The sequence below is a fragment of the Vulpes lagopus genome, chromosome 2 (genome assembly GCF_018345385.1).
Source record: "Vulpes lagopus strain Blue_001 chromosome 2, ASM1834538v1, whole genome shotgun sequence".
In the NCBI taxonomy this organism is placed as follows: Eukaryota; Metazoa; Chordata; class Mammalia; order Carnivora; family Canidae; genus Vulpes; species Vulpes lagopus.
The window spans coordinates 145785563-145813446 of record NC_054825.1 but is presented as its reverse complement, the minus strand read 5'-3'; the positions used below and the strand labels follow the sequence as shown (position 1 = coordinate 145813446).

Genomic DNA, 27884 nt, shown 5'->3' with positions numbered 1-27884 from the left:
TTTCATCCATCTGTGTAATGACTCATGGACCACACCACTTACTGGATGCCAGAAAGTACAAAATGACAGAAGCATCGAATCTGTCCTCAGGAAGTACATATTTGGCTCGGTAAGACAGATGGATAAATAATTACTAAAATATACGGTAGAGAAACTTATTTGAGGGGGAAAATGATGATTCTGAGAAAATGAGGGATTGACCCAATGAGAGGGGATAGAGCAGTGAGGGACTCATCAAGGCAGTGGTGTTGCTCGGATCAGCCAAGCAAAGATTGGGAATAGCAGGAAGGAGCAGAGAATATTCTCCTGGGACCGAGATCCTACCTACGGCTTCTCAATTTTCTATTTCACTTGGGCCAAAGAGAATCTACAGGAGAACAAAGGGAAAAAAACCTAAGCCTAAGGAACAATGTGGTGTCCAAGCTTGAGAGAGTGTGTGTGAGAGAGAAAGAGAGAGAGAGAGAGAGAGAAGCATTTGGTGGAGAGTAAAACCCCTAGTTGGGCAATAAACAGGTTAGGGTTTGGGACTGAGTGTCCAGAAATAGGAGGAGGGAATTAAAATGCCTTCTACTTTTTTATCTTGATTGTTAATGATGAGCTGGGATGAGAATGGTTTTTATCCTTTAATTACAGCAGTTGGTGGATAGAGTATTCAATTGTGGATAATTTTTGTTGTTGCTATTAAGTCAATTATACAGTTATTTGTCTACATTTAAAATTTTGGATGAGTGAAATTTGCCATTGTCTTCCAGATATTTAGTGTCCAAACTCCTCCCCCAAGAGAGTACTCTGAGCCACCCACATAGTCTAAGCAATGACAGGAATGCTCTCATGGACTCTACGTGTGCAGATATGGGGTATAGTAGAATGTGTATTTTAGGGTCACCCTTTCTCATCAATGTATACCCTAGAGCAGAGATGAAAACAGGTTTCAGGTACCAACTCTGATCTGTAGACTAGCTGGCTTTCCAGAAGTCTCCACCGTGCAGGATTCCATGGCTGTGTCAAGAACTGGCAAACATGAATGCCTTGATTGATAAGCTGTGCATGTTGTTTGTGGACCTTGATACCACTTCTAGCTTTGCCACGAGGTAGTTTTATGACCTTGAACAAGTCATTTCACCTTCCTAGACCCCAGTTTCTTCATATTTGAAAAACGGAAGTTGGGTTATTCTTCCTCTCAGCTTTACATTCAAATTTTAGGTGCGGGGAGTACTTTTTCTACATAAGATGCAGAGTATTTTTTTCTATCACAGATTCATATCTGAGTTACATCTTGTACAGTCTGGTACAAAAAGGACCCTGGATATACCATTTTAAGAAGTAACTCACTTGAGGCTTAAGCTGATAGTATGTTCTATTTTGATAAAGTGGCATTAATAATTTGACAGTCATACACAGTTCATTGTGACCATGTTTGGGCATGAACATGTGGTACTTTTAAGGTCTGAGTGGGAGTTGTGGCTGGGCCAGGGCCTTAGCTGCCACTTAGCCAGGCTTCTCATCCTTCTACTCTTTCCTTATATGTCATTTCTTCTGGCTCTAATCCTTTGTTTGCTCTATTTAACCACCACATCTCCTGGAGTCAGGAGGGGGCTGGAGTCCTGCCTTGCTGGAGGTCAAGGTCTAATTCTTATCATTTGGGTTTGGTGGTAGATAGAACTGTTGGAAGGTGGGTAGTTCAATGAGGCAAAAGGTTACAAAGAAATGTCTAGATGGAGTTCTCAAGGCAGTGTCTAAGATTGACACCAGCCAGGTCCCAAGAAATGAGGCAGGTTTGGAGAAATCTAAAGGCTTACCAGTAACACCCGTGGATGTACCTTCTCCAAATTGGGCCTCCCACAAAGCGTATTTGAGGGAACTTCCTATAGGCTTGTTTCTCAGGGCTGCCTCTACTTCTTTGGGTTCAGGAGAGCAGCAGTAAGCAGCCTGGTGATCCTCCACCCCACTGAACAGTAGACTTTTTAGGGAAACTGTTGAAAAATACTGATGCCCAGTCCCTAGCCCCAGAGGTTCTAGAAGAATCTGTCCATAGGGAAAATTGGGAACTCATTTATGGGTACATTTTTGAAACTCCCCAGGTGATTCAACTGTACAACTAAGATTGAGAATCACTCCGTTAGGACCTCAACAGTACATATTTACTTTAAAAGCTGTCCACAAAAAACAAGGCTAATCTGCATCCCAGGGTGTATCCTGGTGGCCTGTGGTTAGAATTTGGACTGCAGATGTATTTTGCTTGGCTAGCACAATGTTAAAACAAAAAGCAAGCAAACAAACAAAGGCCGTAAATTTGAATGCCTTTTCAGGAGGCCTGACAGCAGGCCTTTATGATTTTTGTCGCTTGTATGACTTGTGTAGGTATTTGGTTTGGCAGCTTTTGGTCTCCTGAGACCAGTATAGAGAAGAGCAGTGGGGATGATGGTGGGTTGGGAGAGTGAAGACGTGGGTGTAAAGGTGAGGAGGTTGAGATGGAGGATGGCAAGAGGAGGATCAGAAATGTGCAGATAATCTTTTTGAAAATATGACTCCTCGTTCCTCTGCATTTCTACCTTATTGCCACATTTTTGTGACTAGAGTAGGGCTCCGGCCCCAACTCCATGACAGGCCATCCCCAATGGGGAGGAGTTCTCACAGGATGGATCAATTTTAAAAACACTCATAGGGCCAGGGTGCTAGGTGATGATAGACAGGAGGAACTCGCCCCAAGGAAACCTGTCTTTGGACCCTGGTTGGTACGCTGAGTTGGGTCTGAGCAACGATCTCAAAAATGTTGTTGCTTCCGGCCTCCTCCAGCAGCCTTTGTTGGTAATGAGAACTATTTCCCAAGGTCAGGGGCAGGGCCTTCACTTCCTTGCAGAAAATCAGAAGGTGTGGGTGGACTCCGGTGTTTGTGGTTTTCCTACCCACTGCAGTATTTCTGAATATGTAGATAATCTCTTTCTGGGAAACTACTAACACCTTTTATCATAAACTCTCAACACAGAGAATGGTACTAATTCATTTTTAACCCAGCGTTTCTACCACAGATCCTTGCCTTAATTCACCTGGGAGCAGAGCCCGCCACCCCTGCTCCAGCAGCTCCCTCCCAGATGCAGAGCAGGGATGCTGGGGGCGGCAAGGAGTGGTTGATGGGCCTGGGTCACTTTCAGTTCTGTTCTTTTTACTTACAGGTAGGGCCACAAAATCTCAAAGTTCCCTTGGCGATAGCACATTACCTCTGAATTACACTACCTCTGAAGTAAGAGTTGTGTGGATTGGCTGTCCCTTTTCAAACTGCAAAAGCCAGCTCGGGTTTGCGGTCAGCCCTTCTGTTTCTGCTTCCTTTCAAGGGCATTACAACGGTGAGACCAGCTCTCGTCTTAATCCTGTAAATGGGTATGTACCTGTCCACATTGAAAGAGCACGTGACACAGACACCTTCAAATATGGTGGAAGGCAAATGGCCTGGGTTTCTTGCTGGACCTTCAAACACCGTAGCTCCTCACGCTTCCAGAGCCACTATCTTGTACCCTCAGCTCCTGGGAACTTAGCTAGAAGCAGGATGTACTATTTTCTGTTTCCTTGTTTGTTGTAAGGCCCTAAAACACACAAGACTTGAGTAACAAGGATCTTATTTGGGGGATGAGAGCTACAGCAATTTATGCCAGTCTTCTGGACTGGACGACACAGGAGCTCATCCCTCCAATTCACATACGCCTGCCACCCTGCCACTGTGTGTGTGGGGGTGGGGTGTGGGGGGTCCTTGAAAGGACATAAGAAAGAAGAGTATCTTTATTTGAACATAACCACCTCACACTAGACAAACATAAAATTTCTACTAAATAACTTTAGACATTTCAACAAAAATAAAGATCAAGAATGTGGAATCATTCTGGCTTTAATCTTTACTCCTTCCTGTGGCGTAGGAGGTAATGATGTCTCTCTCTCTCTCTCTCTCTCTCTCTCTCTGTTCATGAGCCCCCATCTTATGTTGGGTTTGGGGGCTTTCCTATGTCCATATGTTCTCTTCATCATCATGCAAGAGACTTATTGCCATTAAAAATGATTTCATAAAATTATTGCCATAAAGATTATTTTTATTACTGCTGCTGACGTGCCTGCTCCTCCACAGGATATTTTTATCGATCTTTCTCTCTCTCTCCATGCTGACCTGGTAACACCTTCTCATGCTGCCCTTTGTATGATTTCCAGCATCCCATTTTCTCTTTGGTCACCTACCTAATTAGTGACATGCCCAGGGTCATCTTAGACTCCATCCCGTCCATTTTTTTTTAAAGATTTTATTTATTTATTCATGAGAGACACACAGAGAGAGGCAGAGACACAGGCAGAGGGAGAAGCAGACCCTCCACTGGGTGCCAGATGTGGGACTCGATCCCAGGACCCTGGGATCACAACCTGAGCCGAAGGGAGATGCTCAACCACTGAGCCACCCAGACATCCCCCATCTTGTCTATTTTTATACTATGTTCATGACCTCATTGGTCACACCTTTATCTCCAGTTACATTTGCCATGTGCTGGTTATTCCAGTCCTTTAGAAGGGCTGACCCCGGCACGGGACTCCGTCCTGCTGTCTCAGCCGTGAGGAGCTCTATTGCCCTAACCCCATTGTCCTGCATAAAGAAAAACAGCTCTCTCACTGAGCAATGTTTCTTTGCAAAATCTAATCCACCGAACGCTAGGTAATTGAAATATAAATACATTTAATAAAATGATGCTCTGCATGTCTGTACAGAGGGACTTCACGGGGGGGAAGGGGGAGCTTCACTCATTCACTGATGGATGGATTTTCCACATATTTGATGAGAACTCCAGGGGGCACCACTGATAACCTCCCCGGATCCCCACAGGCCCTGGGCTCTGTGTGCCATCCCCCAGACTGTGTGCTTCGCTGCCTGCCTGTCATTCCCAGCGTGGCTCCTTCTCTGAGCTTAGACCGTGACCGCTGACGTTACATTGCCCATCTAGAGCTTTGAAGCGCCTGGGAGCTGATGACCTACTGTCCCCTCCCTGACCTCTGCTACCCAGTGACTGACTGATGGCTGTGGGAGGGACGATTGAAAATACTAACTGCTTTCCCTCAACAAACTCTGCTGAGCAGTTTACGCTCTCGTGCTCCCCCAGTGGACCCAGGGATGACTGAAACTTTCTCCAGGCATCATGGTTTCTTTGTTTTCTCCGGCCTCCCTACTTTCTGGGCAATTTCTTCCAGGAACTGATCCTTAATAAATCATGTGCATTTACATTTTTGATTCAGGGTCTGCTTCTAAGAAAGCCCCATGTATGACTTTTTTTTTTTTTTTTTTTTTTGGTGCCAGACACTATGATTAGATTCTCATGGAAATGACCACAGTGGAGAAATTAGCAAATAAGGTAAATAGGTTTTTGGATATTATTGGACATCCTGGATCTCTACTAAAATAAATGGTGTGCCAGTCAGGGTTCTAGAAGGAAAGAGATGATATACCCAATTTGAGTCATTTAATGACAGTTGTATAAAAGGACTGTTGATAAAGCATGGACAGGGTGTAGGGATATGACAAGGAACAACACACTGTCCCAGAGCAGGTAATAGCAGCTAGCATTACTCCCTCCAGGGACAAAAGGCTGCCTGACGGGAACTGTGGCCATTGGTCAAGAGACAGAGCCAGTCCCTGGGACCACATAAGAGTCCAGGGAAAAGAGGCAAGTAGGGGGCCTGGTTGTAAATGAATAAGCTTTTCCGTGCTTAATGATGTGTCATTGTCAAGAATGATTTGAACATAGGAAACCATTTTTATGGATCACCTGATGACAACTCATGGAACACTGGTGGCTTGTGGATGCTGTTGGGGAAGCACTAGATGTGAGCGCTATTTGAAAATAATCCCTTAAGAAACACAGCATCTTCTTGCCTGTGGAATTTCCCTGTTTCAAATATCCTACTTCCCACTGCCTCTGTCCAAGATATTGAAGTCATAGGGTCTATTCTCTTTGATGCAAGAAACCCTGCATCAACTAAGACTGCTATAGTAAGCATCTGCTGCCTTCATCCTGAATCACTGGTATTGAACCTATGAACACTTCTCACCCTGTTATTTGTAGTCTAGATGATAGACCCACCTTGCCTCTCCTCTCGGTGGTCTATGCCCCCACCTTGTCTCCGGTTCCCATTCTCCTCTAGTTGTGTTGTTCTAGGTATTATCCAGTGTACTCTCCTTTTTCACTTTGGGGAGCCTTTTCCTGGGAAACCACCATCATAAGCAGGACTTTGCCCTCCCCACTGGCAGGGAGCAGTGTTTCCCACCCAGGGAGCAGAATCCAGCAACCCCACCCCCCACCCCAAGGAGGCAAGAATGAAACCAGGGCTGCTTCCAAAGCTCCAGCCTCACTTGATCAGCTGCCCACCCCAAGAAAAGTCCTTTAACACTTCCTTTCTTTTAACTCATTCCTACCCACTGGGTAGGGGTTACAAGGCACCAAAAGGAATGCAAGTGTTTAGAGAGATTAGGTGTTTGGCAAAGAGGGGAATAGTTCAGGAGGTTTTTTTTTTTAATTTTTATTTATGATAGTCACACAGAGAGAGAGAGAGGCAGAGACATAGGCAGAGGGAGAAGCAGGCCCCATGCACCAGGAGCCGACGTAGGATTCGATCCCGGGTCTCCAGGATTGCGCCCTGGGCCAAAGGCAGGCGCCAAACGGCTGCGCCACCCAGGGATCCCTAGTTCAGGAGTTTGAATGGAATTTAATTGCTTGCATAAAGCAGAATTCTAAAAAAAACAAAAACAAAAACAACTCCCCCCCCCCCCCCCCCAGAATTCTAACAAGCTGTGTTACCTCATTTCTGATTCCATAGCAGATGAGAAAGAAGGTGGGCAGGAGCAGTGGCAGTAGGGATGGACAGCAAAATAGTGAGCCAACAGGTGAAATGAGAATAGAAAGATCTCAGGAAGGTTGCAGGCTGCAGACAGCTCACACATAGACCACCTGCTCTGTCGTGGAGAAAAAGTAGGAGAACTGTACTCAGATCTCGGGGCTGCTTCCCAGCACTTGATTGCTCATATTTATGGTCACAGATCTGATTTTTTCAGGGAAAAATGGGAATCCCAGAGCAAACGGTTAATGTAAGTCATTGTACTCTAAGGCGGCAGTAAAGAGTGTAATGCACCTTTTTAAAATGTTTAACCTCCTGGTTAAATAGTAATAGTGAACATTTGCTAAGTAGTGTGAGGCTGAGACTATGCTAATGTAACTTTCATATTCTCCTTTAACCACTGGGATAACTCTGCAAAGTCCAAACTATGATCATCCTCATTTTACAGAAGAAGAAAGTGAGGCTTTGAGGGGCTAAGTCCAGTGCCCATCTGCCACACTGTTGGCATGTGGCACAATCAGGCCTGGAACCAGCTCTGTCTGGTCATAGCCCATGCCTGTGATCACTGTCCTCTGCGTGCAGAGCCCCACAAACGGGTTAGTGGCTCAGGGGTTACACCATCAGCCCTCTGGAGCGGTCCCTCTAGCCACAGACCATGTCTGAAAAATGGGGCGACAGTGTTTCTTAAACCAGCTAATTTCTAGAGGATGTTCCTAACAGGATAAATAGAACAGTAATAAAAGTTACATCAAAAAGATGTAAAATTCCATCATTCCAAAAGAATGAGAAATAATTCGATTATGCACAGAAGCAATCTCTGAGGGGGATAAATCCCACAAACTCTGGTGGACGTGACTCAGTTTTTATCGCTCCTTCAGGTCACCTTTGCCTTTGTCCTTCTAGATTCTTCCCTACAGCTCAATCTCTGCCTCCTGCCCTCCACAAGAGAGCGCTGGGTTTCCCAGGACAGGTCTCAACCAGCACCCAGGGCTACACGATAAGACAGGACGTGACCACTAGAGGGAAGCAGGGAGGCCCTTATGCTTCGTGTTTCTGGGGGATTCAAATTTGTATTGGTTTTAAGGCCATCATTTTAAAGACACTTTCATCCAAGAGATACACTTGATCGTGCGTGGATGGTGCCAAAGAAAACCGTGCTCTGCGAACCATCAGGGCACCTCATTTCCAGCTCAACAGGCCTGGGCTAATATCAGCAGGTAACTTTGCTGGAGGCCCCAGGTACAGCTCACTTGGTAGAAAAGGCATTTTCTTCTGCTCCGTCCGTCTGGAGCATTTTGCGGGCTATATTAAATCCATTAGAGTTTGCCCCAGTTCAGGAATTCGTGTTGATCACAAACAACTGCAAAATACCTGATACTTGTCATTTCTGTTTTGAGGGAGTTGTATGAACCCAGAGTAGAGGTACCAGGAGGGGGCAGGTATGAACAGAAATTGCCCACACGCTCCCCCGCGAGTCACCTATGTTCTGAAGGAAGTGTACCAACTAATAGCACCACCTAAAGACTCCTTTGGAAGATTGCAGAATGTTCCATTGGGGTGTGCATTGAAAAGGGCTCTGTGGTTATTAACATAATGACAATAATGATTACTCTGGGATTTATTTTTCAAGTGCCCTCTTTGTACATGTGGCTAAGAACACATCGCTTGAATGGATACACTTAAGGGTTTTATACAAATAGCAGTGGGAGATTGGAGAAGGTTCAAGACGTTCTTCAACATGAAATAATAAACAGCCGTCTTAAAGGAGGCCGAGGAGTCTATTTATGGAGAGGGAAAGATGGTCACTGCTGCCGATGTAGGACAGTGGGACAAGATGGTCTGGGCACTGTCACACGCAGGGCCATGATTGAGCAACTCCACCTTCCAGGCCCATGATGGAACACACACCTGGCCTGCTGCTGTCCTGGCCCATGGACATGGGTCTCTGTGGGACATTTGGAAGCCAGGTCCCTGCAGCCTCCCCAGACCAACCGACAGAAGTTCAAGTGGCCCCGGGGGACTTCTCATCCTTGTTTTCTGGCTCTATCCCACAGCCTAACCAGTAGTAATGCCACTGGCTTCATTTTCCCAGCTCATCCCAGCCCACCTCTCTAGGGCCTCCTCTCAGTCGGGCAGTGTGGGGGGTCTCTCTAGGATGGAAGTGGTCAGTAAGAACAGTCCCCAACATTCCGGGTTGGAGGGAGGCAGCTTCTGCTCCAGCTAAGGTTAGCTGCTCACACCTCCTCCAATACTCCACCTGCTGTGCCGTCTTTCCACCAGTTTGCATGCCATGACCCCTGCCTGGAGCCCCCTACCTTAATACCATTCCAACTCCTGTCCATCCTTCAAGGCCAGCTAAGATCTCCCTCCCCTAGGGCTCTTCTCGACCATTCCCACTGCCAGAGCATCCATGGCACAGCATTGGCTCTCACTAGGGTTCATGTTGCCTGGCACACTGTGTGTGTAAGCACCCAGGCTTGTCAGCCAGGCTGCTTGGTCCTGGGGGTGGCTTGACCACCTGCAGGCTCCGTGACTCTGAGCCATGGACTTGACAGCAGCTTCCTCAGTGTCTTCATCTACAAAATGGGAACAGCCTGTCATACCTAACTCATCAGATGGTAGTAAGGATTAAATGAATTAGACCATAGTTCCTGCTACATATTAAGAGCTTTATAAATGTTCATTTTTCTCTGGATAGCACGCATTTTTCAATTTCATATATTTTAGTTTAACTTTCTACAGTCAATGTCTTCTTGTTAGCATTACTTTAGGTGCTACGGTTGAGCTACCTACCTCCTGTGCCTTTTTGTAGTCTTCATAGCACCCAGCCAGTAACATACACACAGTCGAGGGTTAGTAATTACTTACTGCTTGACATAGAATACAAATTGGCAAAAGCAGGGTCTTGTGGTCTGCCAATAGATTATACCAATCTGCGAGCTATGGGTCAGTGTGTGTCACTTTCAAAGGTATCCTGTTTCAGTTAGACTTTGCTACAAAACCCTACCCTAATACATGCTGGCCTAAAAATAATGATTCATTATTTCTCATGGTTGTGTGGTTTGACTGGGGAGTTCTGTTGGTCTACAGAATTCAGTTGGAGGGTCAGTGAGGCTTGAAGGTCCAAGATGGCCTCATTCTAGCCTATTGGTTGGTGCCAGCTGCTGGCTAAGCTTCTTGGTTCTTCTGTACATGGCTTTGCGCACACCCCCCCCCCCCAACTAAGTCAGACAGGGTATCTAAGAGAGTTAGAGTCAAAGCTATATCACCCTCAAGGTCTAGGCTTTGCAACTTCCAGTATCACTGTTGTCATATTCTATAGATCATACGACCAGTCCAGATCCAAGGAGTGGGGAATTAGACCCCACCACTTGATAGGGGGAGTGGCACAGCCATATTGCCAAAAAGGTGTAGACACAGGGAGGCCCGATCCATTGGAGGCCAGTAGGCTAACTGTTGACCTCACAGCCCTAGTAAGAGGTTTGGTGAACTTGTGAGATGACAGTCTCGATAACCTCTCTCTTTTGTGCTTTATAGTCCAACAAAAGTATTCAAGACCATTTGCTGTTTTGATGTTCATAGCAATGCAAAATTCCTCTGACGCAAGAAGGAGAAGAATTATCATTTTCATAGCATAGACTAGAAAGCTGCAGTTATATAGGTTCTCCTGACTCACAACCAGTTATTAACAGAATTGCACTGTTAGGACTGTTGCCTCTTTTTATTATGAAATATTTGTCCCACAAAAAGCATGGAGAATAATAGAAACACCAACCCATGTGACTACTACCTAGTTTGAAGACTGGAATGTCAGACATTCCTGCTAAGCCCCCTTTGCCTCACAGCCCAGCCCTGTACCCCTCATTTCTACATAACCATGGTCTGTCTGGAATAATGTTCATCTCAAATTTGGTGTTTATCATTCCTGTGCATACTTCTCCCATTTTATGAATATATATGTATATACTTAAGATTTTATATATTTATTCATGAGAGACAGAGAGAGAGACAGAGACATAGGCAGAAGAAGAAGCAGGCTCCCTGTGGAGAGCCTGGTGTGGGACACGATCCCAGGACCCCAGGATCACGACCTGACCCAAAGGCAGATGCTCAACCACTGAGCCACTCAGGTGTCCCTATAAATATATTTTTATTCAGAAATAGTATCTACCATTTTTTATTGTTTCTAAGGCACTTTTTTTTCACATTTCAGTATCTCTGAAATCAGGATGATTTTATAATTAATGAAGTCTTATAACAGCTGTCAGCCAGGTGGCAGCTGTGTCAGAGCCATACTGCCTGCACATCCTCTAACATCAAAGGTGTCAGTAAAATGCTTGCAGAAAATTGCGGAGACAGTAGGAGGGCACTTGGTTTACCCTTAGGAACAAAATGATTGTGAGGAGAGAGTGGGCGAAGTGGTAAATCAGAAATGTTTAGCAATGTTCCAGGAGAATCTAAAAGTTATACCTAGTTGCAAAAATAGTTTAAGAACTCAGTGCCAATGACTGTTAGTTCTTTTATGTTTTTTTTTTTTTTCAGAAATATTATCACCAATCCTCTGGTTGGATGAAGGATGGGAAAACACAGGTATCAGTGACATTAAGTCAAAAGACTGAGATAAGAGTTTTTTACTTTTTTTAAAGATTTTATTTATTTATTCATGAGAGACAGAGAGACAGAGAGAGAGAGAGAGAGAGAGAGAGAGAGAGAGAGAAAGGCAGAGACACAGGCAGAGGGAGAAGCAGGCTCCACGCAGGGAACCCGACGTGGGACTCAATCCCCGGTCTCCAGGATCACACCCTGGGCTGAAGGCAGCGCTAAACTGCTGAGCTACCCGGGCTGCCCAGAGAAGAGTTTAAATGTGGAAATTAAATGAGGAATTCCTTAACTGATTTATTCCACTTGCATTTTCCTTTTTTATTGCATACACAAAATAATATATGGTTAAAAAAAACCCTCTACTCAGATATAACCTTATCAAATTATGAGACAAGAAGGCGTTTTCCAGTTTAATTCTCAGCATTTTTTGTCTTAATGGTACACAAAATAATGGTATATCTTATCAACTTTAGGTACAGGGTGTCCCGTTGCACCTATATTTCTGCTAACCATGCTTGTTTGCTCAACATTATGTTTCTGAAATTTTTTAATCTGATAAATGTATCCCCCATTCATTCACCTTAACTGCTATATAAAATTCGCTTGTATATATAAGGCATGTTCTATGTGTCCCTGTTACCCAATCTCCAATTGATGGGAAATTTAGATTGCGTCCAGTTTTTTTATTTCAAAAAATACAGTTATGAGCATCTTGTTCTTTCTTGTGAACAGACTTTCTGGATCCCAGAGCATACACAACTTCCACTTTACTAGATATTCCCAAATTGGTATCCAAAGCATTTATCTGACTCACAGCCTCACTAGTAGCCTGTGAGAGGTCCCAATGCAAGAAAGCCGTAACTGGGCTCCCAATCTCCTCTCTGAATCCCTCCAACTCACTCCTCTAAATAGTCCAAGTGACCCCTAAAACACAGTATAGATCAAGTCACAGCTCCACTCAAAACCGTTTGGTGGATTTCAGTTGTGCTTCCTGACAAGATCACATGGCTTACCTGGCTCTTAGTTCTCTTGTTAACCCTATGTTATATCGGATCCACTACCACCACCACCATGTTACAATCCAGCAACTTCAATGATCCTTTTATTTTATTTTAATTAATTTATTTAAATTCAAGTTAGTTAACATATAGGATATTATTGGTTTCAGGAGTAGAATTTAGTGATTCATCATTTACATACAACACTCAGTGCTCATTATGTCAAGTGCCCTCCTTAATGCCCATCACCCAGTTACCCCATACCCTTCCCCCACACCCAGCAACCCTCAGTTTGTTCTCTATAGTTTAAAGTCTCTTATGGTTTGCCTCCTCTCTGTTTTTCTCTTATTTTTCCTTCCCTTCCCCTATGTCCATTTGTCTTGTTTCTTAAATTCCATATATGAGTAAAATCAGATGATATTTCTCTTTTTCTGACTTATTTTGCTTAATATGATGCAGTTTAATTCCATCCACATTGTTGCAAATGGCAAGATTTTATTCCTGAATTTCTTGATTTTGATCACTGAGTAATAATATTCCATTTTATATACACATCTTCCTTTTTAAAAAAAAGACATTTTATTTATTTGAGAGAGTGATCGAGAAAGCATGAGTGGGGGCAGGGGCAGAGGGAGAAGCAGACTCCCTGCTGAGCAGGGAGCCTGATGTGGGGCTTGATCCCAGGACCCTGGGATCATGACCTGAGCCAAAGGCAGATGCCCAACTGACTGAGCCACCAGGTGCCCCTGTATCACATCTTTATCCATTCATCAGTCAACAGACATTTGCGTTCTTTCCATAATTTGACTATTGTTGATAGTGCTGCTATAAGCATTGGGGCACATGTGACCCTTCAAATCAACTTTTTTATATACTTAGGATAAATACCTAGTAGTGCAATTGCTGGAGATCCTTTTCGTTCCTAGTATCATACATGCCTCTTCTCTCCCCCCAACCTCTGCCCATGCCATTTCCTTTTCGGAATGCTTTCCTCAATAAAAACACACCCACCCCACCCAACTCTCAATTTTGATAACTAATTCTACTCATCCTTCATGTCTAAATTTACCCATCTCTTTCTCCTCAGAGTTGTCATCCCCACCTCCATCTCTGCGGGAATATGTGCCTCTCCAGTATACATTGCTATTTTATAGCAACTTCCCCCGTGTGACATCCCCACACAGTGCTAAAACCACCTCTTTCCTTATTTTGACCTCCCACTAGACTTTAAGCCCCCCAGAATAGGGATGGCGGGGTGGGGGCAGTGTCTTTCTTGTTCACTGCTGTCTCCTCACCCAATAGACAGTTTATATGGTTTTCAATGAATAGTGTATTTGTTGAACGAACAAGCATGAATCAAGTCAGCACTTGAACTCAAATTATTTGACAGCTGGTTGCTTATAGGGACTACTACAGGTTCCCATTCCATCCTAGACAATTCTTCCTAAATCTGCAAACTACTAGCAGAGGGTCAGGTGGGTTGTCCAAGCCACTGGAAGGGGGAAATACCAGAGAAGAAATACGGGATTGGGGTGTCAAATTACAGAAATTCCTTTAGGTTCATTGCAGCTAACAGCCTTCCAAGCAGGCTCTTGAGTTTAGGCGTGCGTGTGTACAGGACAAATCTGTACTGTACCACAGGGGAAGTAAGGAAAGAGTCTGCTGGGATGGTCCTGTTTGCAGCCACCTACAAAGCCTGGGTAATGGAAGGCACATCTGGAGATGTTTGAGAAGCAATTAGACATTCTAGAAATAGAATGGAAATGAAATGGAAAAGGTTGAAGTTAATAGAGAGATATTAAAAATAGTCTGGGATTATTTTGAAAGAACATGCTCTAGTTTTTCAATATGTTTTCTAAGACAAGAAATGAATCTGGCAGATCCTGACAGCCCTCTGCTACCACTCAAGAAAAAGGCAAAAAAACATTTAGTTTTTAAAACATCTATACCGACTGTGGCTTTTTGGCAGAATATCACAATCCTGAATTTAGGAACCCAACATCTTCATTCTGGGTTAAATAGCATAGGCTGACATCTCCTAAATCAGTGGCTCTTAGACTCTGGCACGCATCTGAATAACCAGAAGGACACAAATGGCTGGACCCCACACTCAGAGTTTCTGATTCACTTGGTCCAAATGAGGCAAGGTATTGACATTTCTAAAAAGTTCCTAGAATAAATAATAATAATACTTGTTACAGCCTGGGTGAGCCTCAAAAACAGTATGGTATGTGAAAGGAGCCAGACACAAATGGCCACATATTGTGTGATTCTGTAGAGACAGAAGATCTGTGGTTGCCAGGGGCTGGTGCGTGAGGGGGGGTGGTGGAGAGTGAGGGATGAGGAGCGACTGCTCAATGGGTATGGGATTTCCTTTTGGTGACGAAAATGGTTAGCAGCCAGATAGAGGAGACAGTTGCACAACACTCAACAGTGTAACTAAGTGAGAATGAATTGTACCATTTACCACTAACATGGCCACTTGGAAGTGATGTGAATTTTAGCTCAATTTTTAAAATTTCCTAGGTGATAGTGAGACAGCTGGTCCAGGGACCACACTTTGAGAACTAATGACTCCACTTACAGGTGCAACACACACACAGAGGAGAAGAGAATGAAGGAGGCTGAACTCCAAAGTGGATAGAAGCTTCTATGCAATCCCCCATGCAGGTCTATGGCTGAAAACTCCATAAGTCTGAACCAGGTTGTTACTTTGAAATCTTTGTTCCAGACTACCTTCTATGTGTTTGTGTCCTCATCTGGAAGATGGAAATAAGAGTATCCCATTTGTAGGGCTTTTATGAGACCCAAACAAGGGAACTTTAAATAACTGTTATGATTTCATACAATTATGATGTTGCTGTACGTTTGCCTTCACTAATCCAATCCCTTTCTCTCAAATCCTGTGAGTGATGTCTCTCCTCACCTTCCTGTGTCTACACCTGAAAGATGGCATTTATGCATACTACAACATAATGTGTATTTGTATATTATTAGAGAAAAATCAATCCTGTGTTAGAAGACAAAAACAAATGGGATGTATGGCTACGTAAGTTGGTCACCTAGGGACACAATAGAGTATATAGAGCAGGTGAATGCTGAACATAGAGAAAAATACAAGGACCAAGAGACATCTACTAATCATGATGAATCAGTATTCTTGAAGCCTTAAATTAACCCCAGTGATGATGGTCCTTCTGGCCCTATATGTTCTGTGCCCAAGAAATATAGATGAAGATCAGAGCTGTTCATCAGGCTAAGGGATAAACTACAGCTTTGGCCAAGTGTACTTGCTCCTGTGTTTCTTCAAGGGAGCAAATGTGTGTTTTTGACTCTAGACCCTCCATCTGCCAATCTCCCTTGCTCAAACATCTACTCTGGTCCATGTATCCTAACACTATGGGGAGTGGGGGGGGGGGAATCAGTGGTTGCCAGGAGCTAGGGGTTGCTAGAGGTGGAGGTGGGGGTTGACTACAAAGGGGTGAAGCAGAAGAAAATTTGGAAGAGGGAATGGAATTATTCTGTATCATGAGTATGGTGATAGTTTCATAATTGTATTCATTGGCCCAAACCCACAAAATTGTACACAGAAAAGGATGAATTTTATTGCATGTAAATTATACCTTCCTCAAAAAATAACTATGGTATCCAAGTCCTTCCCCAAAATATTACAGTTCATTTGTTCCATGATGGAGCACAGGGATTGTTTTATAAAAGCTCTTCACATGGGGAGTATCTGCTTCTCTTCAAGATGGAGTAACGGGGAGTGGATTTTTCCTTCCCACCTAAGACAGCTAAAAAAAACAGACAAAATACATGATATAATAGGTTTCATGTCATTGGCCATCAGGCAACCAAGGATGGTTATCCCTGCAATTGGAGGGTGATAAAGTATTTATTATCTTAATTTTGGTGATGGCCCCATGGATGTATATATATAGTACAACTCACCAAATTGTTCATTTTTCTCATATGCAATTTATTGTACATCAATTATACCTCAGTAAAGGTTAGGTGGGGTTTTATTTAAGGTCCCTAGGTGATTCCAAGAATACGGGTAGAGGAGTTGAGAGTCGTCAGCCCAAACGTATGACGTTAGTTGGCCCTGGGATCTAATATCCTTTGTTCCTAATAACTTGAGTCCAGTGTAACATAGCTAAAGAATATAAAGTATTAAAGTTCATTAGAAGATGTACTTTGCTTAAATGGAACTCATTCTGGAAAATATATTTGCACTTGCAGGAATAATATTTTTTGCTAAAGATTCTTCTGATAGCTCAAACTTCCATGAAGAATTTTTAAAGATTGGTACAAAACACATTAATAATGACTCTGGGGCAATTTACAATATGTATTAAGAACCTTAAAACTGTTGATAACACTCAACTTGGAATTTAAACTAAGGAAATAGGAAATGGGCTCGGGGTGCCATTGCCAACAGAGCTATAAATAGCAAAACACGTGAATGAACTCAGTGTCCAGAGGGAAGTAGTCACATGGGTTATGGGATGCCAGTCAGAATAGAGTAGGTCTGGTTCAAATAATGCTGTAGAAGAATACCTAATGACAAGAAAAAGTCTGTCAGGATGCTTTTGGTTACAAGTAGCAGGAGATTTTGAACAGCAGGAATTGCAAAGCTTTTTATCTTACCATGTGACAAGATGCCCAGTTTAGGGATGGTTGCGAGGTTGGTGCACTCAGAAGCTTGGCAAGGAAAAACAGTGCTGGTTCTGCCAATCTTTCCTTTACTGGCTGATCCTTTCAGGCTCGCTCCTTCGCCTCGCCAGCCTGCAAAATGGCTGCCCTGGTTTCCGACACCTCCTGCGTGAGAAGAAGCTTCTTTTTTCAGGTCAGGTTTTTGTTTTTTGTTTTTAAGACCACAAGAACATTTTCCAGAAGCTTCTGACAGACTTCCCTCAGGTCTCTTTGGCCAAAATAATGTCACATGCTTATTCCCAAGCGAATCACTGACAAGACCAGGGGAATTATCTGGAATGGCTTAGACCAATTAAGTTTTATTCCCTGAGGCTGGAGAAAATCCCAGCCTTCCCTCCGGCACAAGGCTGGCCTATATCTGAATAAAAAATCAGGGTTGGCTGGAAAAGCAGAAAGGAGAGAAATGGTTATTAGCTAGGCTAACGCCAGCTAACACAAACAGTGAATGTGATATAATTCCATTTTTAGAAATAAAAGTGAATGTAGATAGGCTCCAGAAGAAAGAGTGAAATGCTATACATTTTTAAATGTTATCTCCAGTTGGCAGAATTACAGAGTATTTGTTTTTCTTATATCTGTTTTTCCTTTTGTCCCTCGAATTTTCTGTAATGAATATGTAATGAATTTGAACAAGAACAAAAACCCTCAAGAAATGTTATCTTAAAATATTTACAGCTCTACCAGGGCTTTTTGAAAAGTAAATACTAAGAGCAAAAATGTTTTACTCTTATGGAAGTTGAAACCAAGGGCACTCAGGTGAGGATGGAATCTGGTGCAGCCTCCAAGGCTGGGGCCTCTTGCGCCCACATGCATCACGAGGACCCAGGGGCCCCACAGTGATGCCAGCAGGTCTACCTGAGGAGGGCTACCCCTGTTGCTTAGAAGACTGTGACCCATCAGTTCTCTTCCCAAAGGGAAGAGAAAGAGGTCAGGGCAGCACAAACCAGATTCTAAGCCTGTTCTCAGAGTTTGCAGACAGAGGAATTACTGTAGACCAGACTAGGAAAAGGGGTTACCCAGGGACCCCTGGCCACACCACAAGCAAGAAGATAGGGCTGGAAGAATGGAAATGGAAGGCATGAAAAAAAAGATAAAAAGCATCAAGGTCACTCTGTGTCCCCACAGCACCCTTGTAGTAACTTGGCACAGAAGCATATAACATGTCGTGGCCATGTCAGGCTGGAGTTGTATCCTGCTGTACCTCATGCATCACGTGTGGTCACTTCTCAGTCCATACCTGGGACTCAGAGGGATGAAGGAGACCCAGAATGGCCAGAGTTTGCCAATACTGGAGAAAAGGCATTCAACAGCCAAGATAGACTATGACAGTATACATTTAGTCACCAGACCTCTGAGCTTCTCTCTCAAACCCAACCAATTCTGGCCTTCTGCATCCATCCCAACACTGGGGGAGATGAGAGAAGTGACTCCAATGGAAACCAAACCCACCAGCTCTAGAGTAACCCAGATCTCAGTACCTATTGACTCAACCAACTCCTAGCTGTGAAAATTTGGGCATGCTCTCCCACCTCCTAGTGCCTGTTTCTTCACTTGTAAAATGGGGATAAGGCTACTTAAGACATTGAATGAGCTAGCTCATGCAAGGTGGGGCAAATGTCGACTCTGCCTGAGTGACAATACCAGAAGGGTCCCTCTTCACCTTGGGCTCTGAGCACCCAGATTAATTAAGTGCTCTGGAGCCATCAGAGTCACTTTTCTGAATTGAGGTTTTAATAGAGGCAGATTGCAGGGGCTTGCTCTTGCCAAAAGAAAAAAAAAAAAAAAAGGTTCTTTGACAATTATACCCAGCTAACTTCACCTGCTCACAGCTGGACCACCTACTGCCAGGGAAGTGAGCTCTGGCTCTGGGGGAAGACAAATTGTGCCCCAGGAGATGAAGGAAGAAAGTAAGCTGAAGGCACTGCCATTCAGAAGGATTCTGTGGGCAGTGGGAGGGATAGATAGGACAAGAGAAGAAAGAGAAAGCAACCAGAGCCAGACACTGGAGGGATTCCTCTGTCTAGGAGAAGCTGCAGCTTTGGAAACATTGAATTCTTTGCTCTTCCCAGGGTGAGGGAACAGCTCATAGGAGCTTGAGGTGAGGTGAAGAATAAATTCTCTCCAATGAACATTTCTGGACTATCAAAGTGTTTCACTCAGTCTACATAAGACCCCATCAGTCCTGCAGTAGAAACAAGGGGATCTCTTCTGTGGGGAGAGTATTCTTGGTTGCCTATTTGGACATGAATTCTGGTTCAATAGCCATTGAAATTGTCCTGAATTGGGGGGAGGGTAACATGGGACATGTGAAGATGAGAACTCTCAATGTCATGTTTATTTACCCACGTTGCATGAACTGAAAGTGGGTCTCCTACAACCGAGTTCACCAGCCTGCCAAAAAACACTCCATGACAAAATATGTCAGAGCCTGTGGACTCCCTTCCTGTTTTTCACCTAAAATGTTTTGCTGTGTTTCTGTATTTCATCTAAGAAAAAGTATATTTGTAAAAATAAGTATTTTCCACATTTGCATTTTGATAATAGTGCATTTGAGATTTCAGAGATCATACAGCTAGTGATTTTAAACATACCTGGGAACTGAGACTCAGAGGTGAAAGCGCTTATCCAGGGTCACAAAAGTTGCTGGTGATTGACCCAGGACTGGAGCCCAGGGTTATATGCAAATATTGATGGATTTATGTATGCATTGACTAGTTTATACTAGATCATAAGAATAAAGAATTTCTTTATTAGATATGTTATTTGCAAATATCTTCTCCCCTGCCCCCCCAATAGTAACTAATCTTTATTTCATGATAATACATGTCCATACTTTAAAGATCCCAGTAGCACTACCCAATATACAACTGGAAACAGTGGTTCCTAATCTTTGAATGCAGATCCTCAGAAAGAGCTACCTCCTAACCTGTCACCTGCTTCCTCTGATTTGTGTCTCCATGTTTTAAAATAGTCTGCTAATGTCACATTTCTTTTTTAAAAAATATGTTATTTACTTATATAGATAGTGTATGAGCAGGGGGAGGGGCAGAGGGAGAGAGAGAGAATCTCAAGCAGACTCCCCGCTGAGCATGGAGCCCCAAGCAGGGCTTGATCCCATTGCCCTGAGACCATGACCTGAGCAGAAGTCAAGAGTTGGATGCTCAACTGACTGAACCACTCCATGTACCCCTAACACCAAATTTCTTGAGTTACCAACTGAAGGCATAATCTACTGATTTCCAAATTTGCAAGATGAAAGTTTAGTACTTCTACCCCCTCATCCCATCCCACCTATATTTGGCAGTTATTTTTAAATTTCTGATTTGGGATGCCTGGGTGGCTCAGTGGTTGAGTGTCTGCCTCTGCTCAGGGTGTGATCCTGGGTCCCGGGATTAAGTCCCACATCAGGATCCTCACAGGGAGCCTGCTTCTCCCTCCGTCTATGTCTCTGCCTCTCTCTCTGTATCTCTCAAGAATAAACAAATAAAATCTTTTAAAAAATAAAATTTCTGATTAAACTGAGAATCAGCAAGTAAATCATTACAATCATGTGAATATTCTTTCCTGCTGAGTCAAGTAACATATTATGATTTTATTTCCTTTCTATTTCCAACTTTTCTTGTTCTTAGAGCTAATTGTCACTTTATGTATTTTTTTAAAGATTTTATTTATTCATGAGAGACACACAGAGAAAGGCAGAGGGAGAAGCATGTTGCATGCTGGGAGCCAGATACGGGACTTAATCCCAGGACCCCTGGATCATGTCTTGAGCTAAAGGCAGATGCTCAACCACTGAGCCATCCAGGCATCCCAGCACCTTATATTTTAAAATTTCCTTATTTATCCTGGTACTGTCATGAATTCTGCACTTTCCCACCAGCCCTATTTCCCACACACATCATGTTTCCTTCCAGTTAAATCTTGTTCCTGGCCGGATCTTGCCTGGAGCCCCATCTTCCTGTTCCCAGGTAGCCAGGAGCTCCTTAGGCTCTGCCCAGACATCAAGCTGGCGCTGCCCTTCACATGAAATCCTCTGTCTTGTATTGGGGTCCCCTGTTTCCTAACCCCATGTATTTTTCCTGGATGAATAACTTAGTCATTTTGGTGGAGTACTTTCAGAGAAGCAGTGTATAAGAGGTAAAAATTTTTGTGAAAATGGCTGTATTCTACCCTCATACTTAGTTGATAGTTTGGCTGGGTATAGGGTTTTCCTTGAGAATTGTGAAGGCACTGCTCCTTTGTCATCTGTCTTCCCAGGTTCACCCAGGGGAAATCTGATGCCACCCTGGCCTTCTAATTTTTTTTATACAACCTATTTCTAGGGATGTTCTCCTTATCCCTTTGCAGGGGAAGAACATATTGAGCATCTACTAGAGATTGGACATTTTATTAGAAGCTTTACATGCACTCACCTTATTCAGTCCTCACCAAAGATAAACAACCAAACCTGAAATAGAAATTACTTTTTCTCTTTTCAAATAAGGTAACTGAGACTCAGAGAAGGTAAGTGAATTACTCAAAACATGGAGCCTATCATAGTAACCTATGCTGTAGTGTCAACTGCAAAATCTCAAAGAAATTTCTTCTGTCTCTATCACGTGTCCTACATGATTGTCAGTGGGCTCTGCTTCTCACGGTCACTCATGGACCCCAGCTCCAGAAGCTCTAACTAAATATGTGCTTGCAGGATCAATTGCACTACAGGAAGGGAAATGACAAATCTCATAATGGTTCTCACAGTTTCTGCCTAGAAGTAACATGTTCCATTGGCCAAAGGCTGTCACATGATATAACCTTACTTTCAAAGGCAGTGGAAGTATTTCCATGGGAGAATTCCTTCCTGGCATTTTTCCAGAAGTGCACTTTCTTTTCCCCCCAAATCCCAAGTCCCAGTAATAGTTAGCCAAGAAATTGGAAAAATGGGAAAAAGTTGTGATTCTTCTGCAAGATTTAAAACAGAAGAAGCAACATAGAGATGTTACTAGTTCAGAGAAATCACTTGGGTCAAGTTGAAAGCAAGACCAAGAAATGCTAATGCACAGAATCAAGGTTAAAGTGACTTTTCCAGGAACCAGAACAGGGCCACCCACCCCAGAAGCCAAGAGCATGAGTCCTACTAGCTGCTTTGGCTGTGTTATGTGTGTTCATGGCCCTGTCTGTTATGTGAGTCATTCTTAGAAATAAAATGAATATCAGTAAGCTATGCATAATATACTTCATGCAAGTCCTATGAGTTATATTTGAAGAAATCAGTTTTGGAAACAAAATATACCCTTAAATTGGCAATTTCAACACATGCTTCTATTTAGTGCTGTTAACTTTGGTAGGAGATCTGAATGTTATGTTACTGGAACACAACTCACTAACATTCACTGGTGTTTCCCAGTGTTTGAATGTTCCCTCCAGGCCACAGGTCTTTGTAAACACTTTAATGGAAGAAATGCAAAGAGCAGATGATGTGAATATTGTGGAATACTCTGACAGGAAATTAGAAACTGAACAAAAATCTAAATGAGTAAAAGCAGTATCATTTTTAACAGCAAAATCAAAGCCAGGGCAAGAAGACAAGAAAAATAAACATTTTTAATATTCATCATTAAAAAAGGAAATAAGTGTATATGAAGCCATATGTACTCTAAAGCTCAACTCAAAGGTGTTTTTGGATGCACTCCTAACAGTTGACCAAATGTCAAGGCAAAAAAGGAAATTGGTCAGACAGTTAATGCCTTGTGAGTTTTAAATTTTCATTTTAATAATAATACCTTATAGAAATATTTGTTGCACTACGTTCCATTTTTATAACAATTTTCATTTGACGTTTATCCTATGTCTCTTTTCCTTTCTTTTAATATGTTTTATTGTCAAATGTCTATCTAAGGAAAGACTGTTTTTACATGTTATTGAAATATATATAATCTTATCATTAGAAAATTATTCATAATAATAACGAATCATGCATTTATTATTATTTTTTAGTGAAAACCCCCAGCAGTTTGCTCCTATTACAGAAAAATGACCTGGTGGCCATTATAGTTGCACATTATTAATTAAATGTCATGAAAAATACAGAATAATTTATGATTTCAGAATTCCTGGGAATTCCCATTTTTTATTCCCAAATCTCAAAGACTGATGCCTCTTAGGAATCTGGAAGTACAAAGCAGTGGGAGATAGAACTACTGAGAGCCTGAAATGACCATACTCAGAAATATTTAGTAAATAGTACTAGGTACCACCCAAATGTTGGAGCTAGGATCCAAATATTTCTTATTCCAGACTCATATTTTGTCCTCTACCTGAAACTTCCTCCATTGTTACTAGGTATTAATATTCATTCATTCATTATTCATTCATCAATAATAATTTATTGAACCCCTTGTGTGCAGGAATCATACTGATCTAGCACAGAGATGTCCAATCAGTATTTGTTGACTGCCTAATTACCAGGCACTAAAAGGTGCTCTAGCAAGAAAACAGTGGTTCTGAAGGAATGACACATAGGATACCCACCTTTTGATGGGGAGTAGAAGGTAAAGTCAAGAGAATGACAGGGCAGTTGGAATGGAGAGTATGGAGGATGGCTGGTGGCGTCCCAGTTAGCACTAAAAGTATTCCTGAGACAAAGGGAGGAAAGGGGGAAAGTTCTGAAATAGAGCCCCTGGGCTCCTGAGAGAAAGATGAGAGGGTGCCAACACACATAGCAGACTGAGTAGGACCGTGGATTTCGACATCTCATAGTCCTGAATTCAAATCCTAAATCTGTGGTCTTATCAAATTGCTGAAATGCCTGAAGTCTTGGTTTTCTTGTTTGAGAAATAGGAACAAATCTTAATCTCAAAGTGTATAATGTAAGAAAGATATACTTACGTACTTATAATACATCGAACTCTTGGTACAGCATTTGGAACATTGTAAATGCTCAGAGCTATTTATCATATTTTATTATCATTTTTGCCTAATCCTCAAAATTCTTGAGAATTTTCAAATATTTATGAGTAATATGCCATATGAAGATTTAGAAATTTCTTCAATGAATCTAGAGTTCTTGCCTAAGGGGAGACTATTTAAAATGTTGTCTGACTTTCTGGAGGAAAAAAAAAAAAAAAGACCCGAGCTTTCATATTTCCTTTTTCATTCAGTGATGGGAAAGGTTTTTCTTAGCCTGTTTGTCCTGAAACCATGGATACAGAATAAAAATAAAAGAATGTGGCTGCCCTGGGATTTGAGATGCATGTGGTAGTCAGAAAGCATAAATAAATATATCTGATATGTTTCCAATATCTTCTTTCAAGGTAAACGTGGAACCCAGCTCTCCTCAAGCTTGTTGTGGGGTCATGGTGCGCCCTCTGGTGGTCCATCTTTTCAATGGTTTTCAATGGCTTCGCCCGCCGAGATGAGCAAACTTGAAGGAACTACCTCCTGGTGAGTACTTTTCTCTTCAACAGAGAAGGAGTTTCTATAGTTTGGGAGCTGCTTTCTATAGTCAGAGTCCTGAAAATGGCTGGGTCAAATCTGTTTCCATGATTTTCTAAGGGAAGATTGCCTTGTGGGTGCATTGATGATGATGATGAGGAGGAGGAGGAGGAGGAGGAGGAGGAGGAGGAGGAGGAGTGTTTTTCAACAACATTCATTTCACTTTCATATATATGTCACCTTGTACCTGTCTTGATCTGTCTGGTCAGAAGTGATCTGTCTGGTAAGAAGTGGCACCATATGACAAATATCCCTGGCAAAGTGGGCTGTGGAGGCTTTGTAACCCATAATAGGGAGTTGAGACACAACACTTTAATCAAATGATCCTTATGACAATGAGGAGATACTGAAAGGTTTAATGAATGGGAAGGAGGAAGGGGCATGATCAAATTTATACTGCAGAAAGGTCACTCTGGCTGAAGTGAGAAGAATGGATAGTAGTGCACAAAATCTTGGAGGCCAGAGGACATTTGGGAAAAAATTGCAGAAGGGTGGGTGTGAGATGATTATAGTCTGGGCCAGGTGGTGTAACAGGGCTGAAGAGGAGAGGATGAATTCCTGGAGATGTTTGGAAGGTAGCATCATGAAAGACTTGGCTGTTAATTATATGTAGAGAGTAAGAAAGAATCAGGAGTAGAGAATGCTGCCCAGATTTTTGTCTTGGGCATGTGGGTAGATGGTGGCAGTATTCAATGAAATTAGAACTCTGTGGGAGATCCAGATTTCAGGGAGGGACCACCTCAGAGTTCAATTTAGGGCATGTTCTTATAGAGGAACCAATAGAATCGCCAAGTGGGGAATGCCAGGTCACCTGTTCATCTGACTCTAGATCCAAGCTCTTTGTGCTGTGCTTGGCTGCCTCATCCTCCAGACAGAGATCAAACTCTGGAATGGTGGGAAGAAGATGCTGTCAAGGATTTTTAGTCCTTTTGGCCCAAATGATTTGTCCTGGGTATCCCTTTTGGTCTTAGAGAAGGAATAATGGAGAAGGAGTGCAAGGAGGAAACCTCAATATTTCAATATTCCTTTTTCCAAAAGCATCCACTGTTGTAATACTGTAATGAACTCAGGCAAGAGTCATCAATGGATGCTAAAACCAGTTTGTAAACAAATTATCTACACAGTCTAAAAGTATCTCTATATAGATTTATTATGACAAAAGGAAATAGTTACCTTTAGAGTGAAGAAACCTGCTGACACCACCAATGTCCATCCACAGATTATTTATTATAAAAAGGGAAGGATTTCTCACAAGTAAAGAAATCATCTGGATACTACTTTAAGCCCATGATCAAAGTTAATGTCATCAATAGTAGGACAAACTGACAACAGGTCCCTCCCAATGTGATGTGCTGAGGAGGACCTGGCAGATGCATAATTTGAACCTGTCCAAAGAAAATACCACATAAAACAAATTCAACAGACATGCTAGAAAACCACAGGTCTATACTCTTCAAGCATATCAGTACGATGAAAAACAAAGGTTGAGAAACTTTTCTGGAATAAAAGAGACTAAAGAAACATAACAGCAAAGTGTAAATACGTAATTCTAGATTGGGAAAACATGTTATAAAGGAAAATATCAGACTGGTGAAATTTGAATATGGTTGTGTTTAGTAATAGTATTACATTAATGTCGAATGTCCTCACTCGGATCATTATAGTGTGCATTTGTTCTTAGGAGATGCTTGTCCACAAGTTTACGTGGAAAGGGTCAGGGTGTCTGCAATTTACCTCAAACATCTCCTGTCTCAGTCCATGCAGGCTACTGTAACAAAATACCATAGATCAGGGGTGACTTATAAACAATAGAAATTTGTTTCTCATAGTTCTAGAGGGTGGAAGTCCAGGATCATTGTGCCAACATGGTTGGGTGAGGTCCCTCTTCCAGGGAGCAGACTTCTTATATTCTTATGTGGCGGAAGGGCTGGGGAGTTCTCTGGGGGTCTCTTTCATAAAGGCACTACCCCTCATCATCATCTGTCTTCATCACCTAATACTTCACAAAGGCCTCACCTCCTCAGAACATCCCACTAGAGGTTCAAATTTCAACATATGAATTGGGGAGTGGGGCACAAATATTCAGCCTCTGACAATATTAATATGCAGCAGTCTCTGACAATATTAATATGCGGGACTCCTGGGTGGCTCAGCTGGTTAAGCTTATGCCTTCGGCTCAGGTCATAATCTAAGGGTCCCATGATTGGGCCCCATGTTGGGCTCCCTGCTCAGTGCAGTCTGCATCTGCCTCCTCCTCTGCTCTTCCCTGCCTTGTGTTCTCTTGCTCTGTCTCAAATAAATACATATAATAATAATAATAATAACAAACGTATATAGAGAGATAAACCAAGAATGGTAAAATATTAATAACTGTTGAATTAAGAGTATATAATGTTCCATGTACTCTTTCTGCAATGTTTCTATGGCTTACTTTTTTTTCAAGATAAAAAGGAAATACATCTATCCAACCCATACACAAGTAGAGGGGATTCCAAACACAGAAATCTAACCAGTGTGTCTTTTTTTAAAGTCAAATACAAAATAATATTATCTTTTATAGCCACCAAATTCCATCTTGATGAAATGTCAAAATAGAAAACAGGTGAAGGAGTAATTTCCTGCACTGCCAGGCTCTTAAGAATGTACAGTATTTGCTGTCAATTTAGAACCTGCAGTGTTTAGAGAGGAATTTGTTTTCTTTTAAATCAAGGCACCTCAACTGAGAGCTCCCAAGGTCCAAAGAGCAGCTGGAGCATGTGCTGCTGCCAGCAGGCATCCGTGTCCACCAGTCACGTGGCCACGGGCAGGCTCTGGAACCAGGCAGGCTGTGCAGCACCGGCTGTTCCTGCTGGGAGCTGGTGGGGTGGTGGGGGTGGGATGGAGGTGGGGGTGGTGGGGTCTTTTCCTGGATCTTTCTCGCTGCTCAGGTGAGCTGGTTCAGGAAGTCAGGGAATCAGAGCTCTGAAATGCATCTTGGAAGGCACCCAGGCCATCTCCCTCCTGCTCATCTGTGGCTTCAATCTCCTCTACAGCATCCCAACCAAGCGGTCTACCAAGCTCAGTCATAGCCAGTGGGCTGAAATCCCCAGACAGCCCCTCCATTTTCAAAAAACTTAAGTCACTAGAACATCATTTGTCTTAAAAAGAAGCATGAGGACAAAATGTCTACTCAATCTGTCAAGGCACCTAGTAAACAATTTTTAATGAAAAAAAATGTCAAAACAGGTTAACTAAAAT

The 27884-nt window shown here is 42.6% G+C and overlaps 1 long non-coding RNA gene across 1 annotated transcript in view; it reads right to left on the bottom strand.

Annotated features, from left to right (window-relative positions):
• Positions 1–15827: 15827 nt before the first annotated feature.
• LOC121485835 overlaps positions 15828–27884 on the bottom strand; it is a 96502-nt gene continuing 84445 nt past the window's right edge. The window contains exons 3-4 of the long non-coding RNA XR_005986375.1: positions 17109–17279; positions 15828–16252 (exon numbers count right to left, since the gene is read on the bottom strand). This is a non-coding gene — a long non-coding RNA (uncharacterized LOC121485835). The remainder of the gene's footprint in view (positions 16253–17108; positions 17280–27884) is intronic.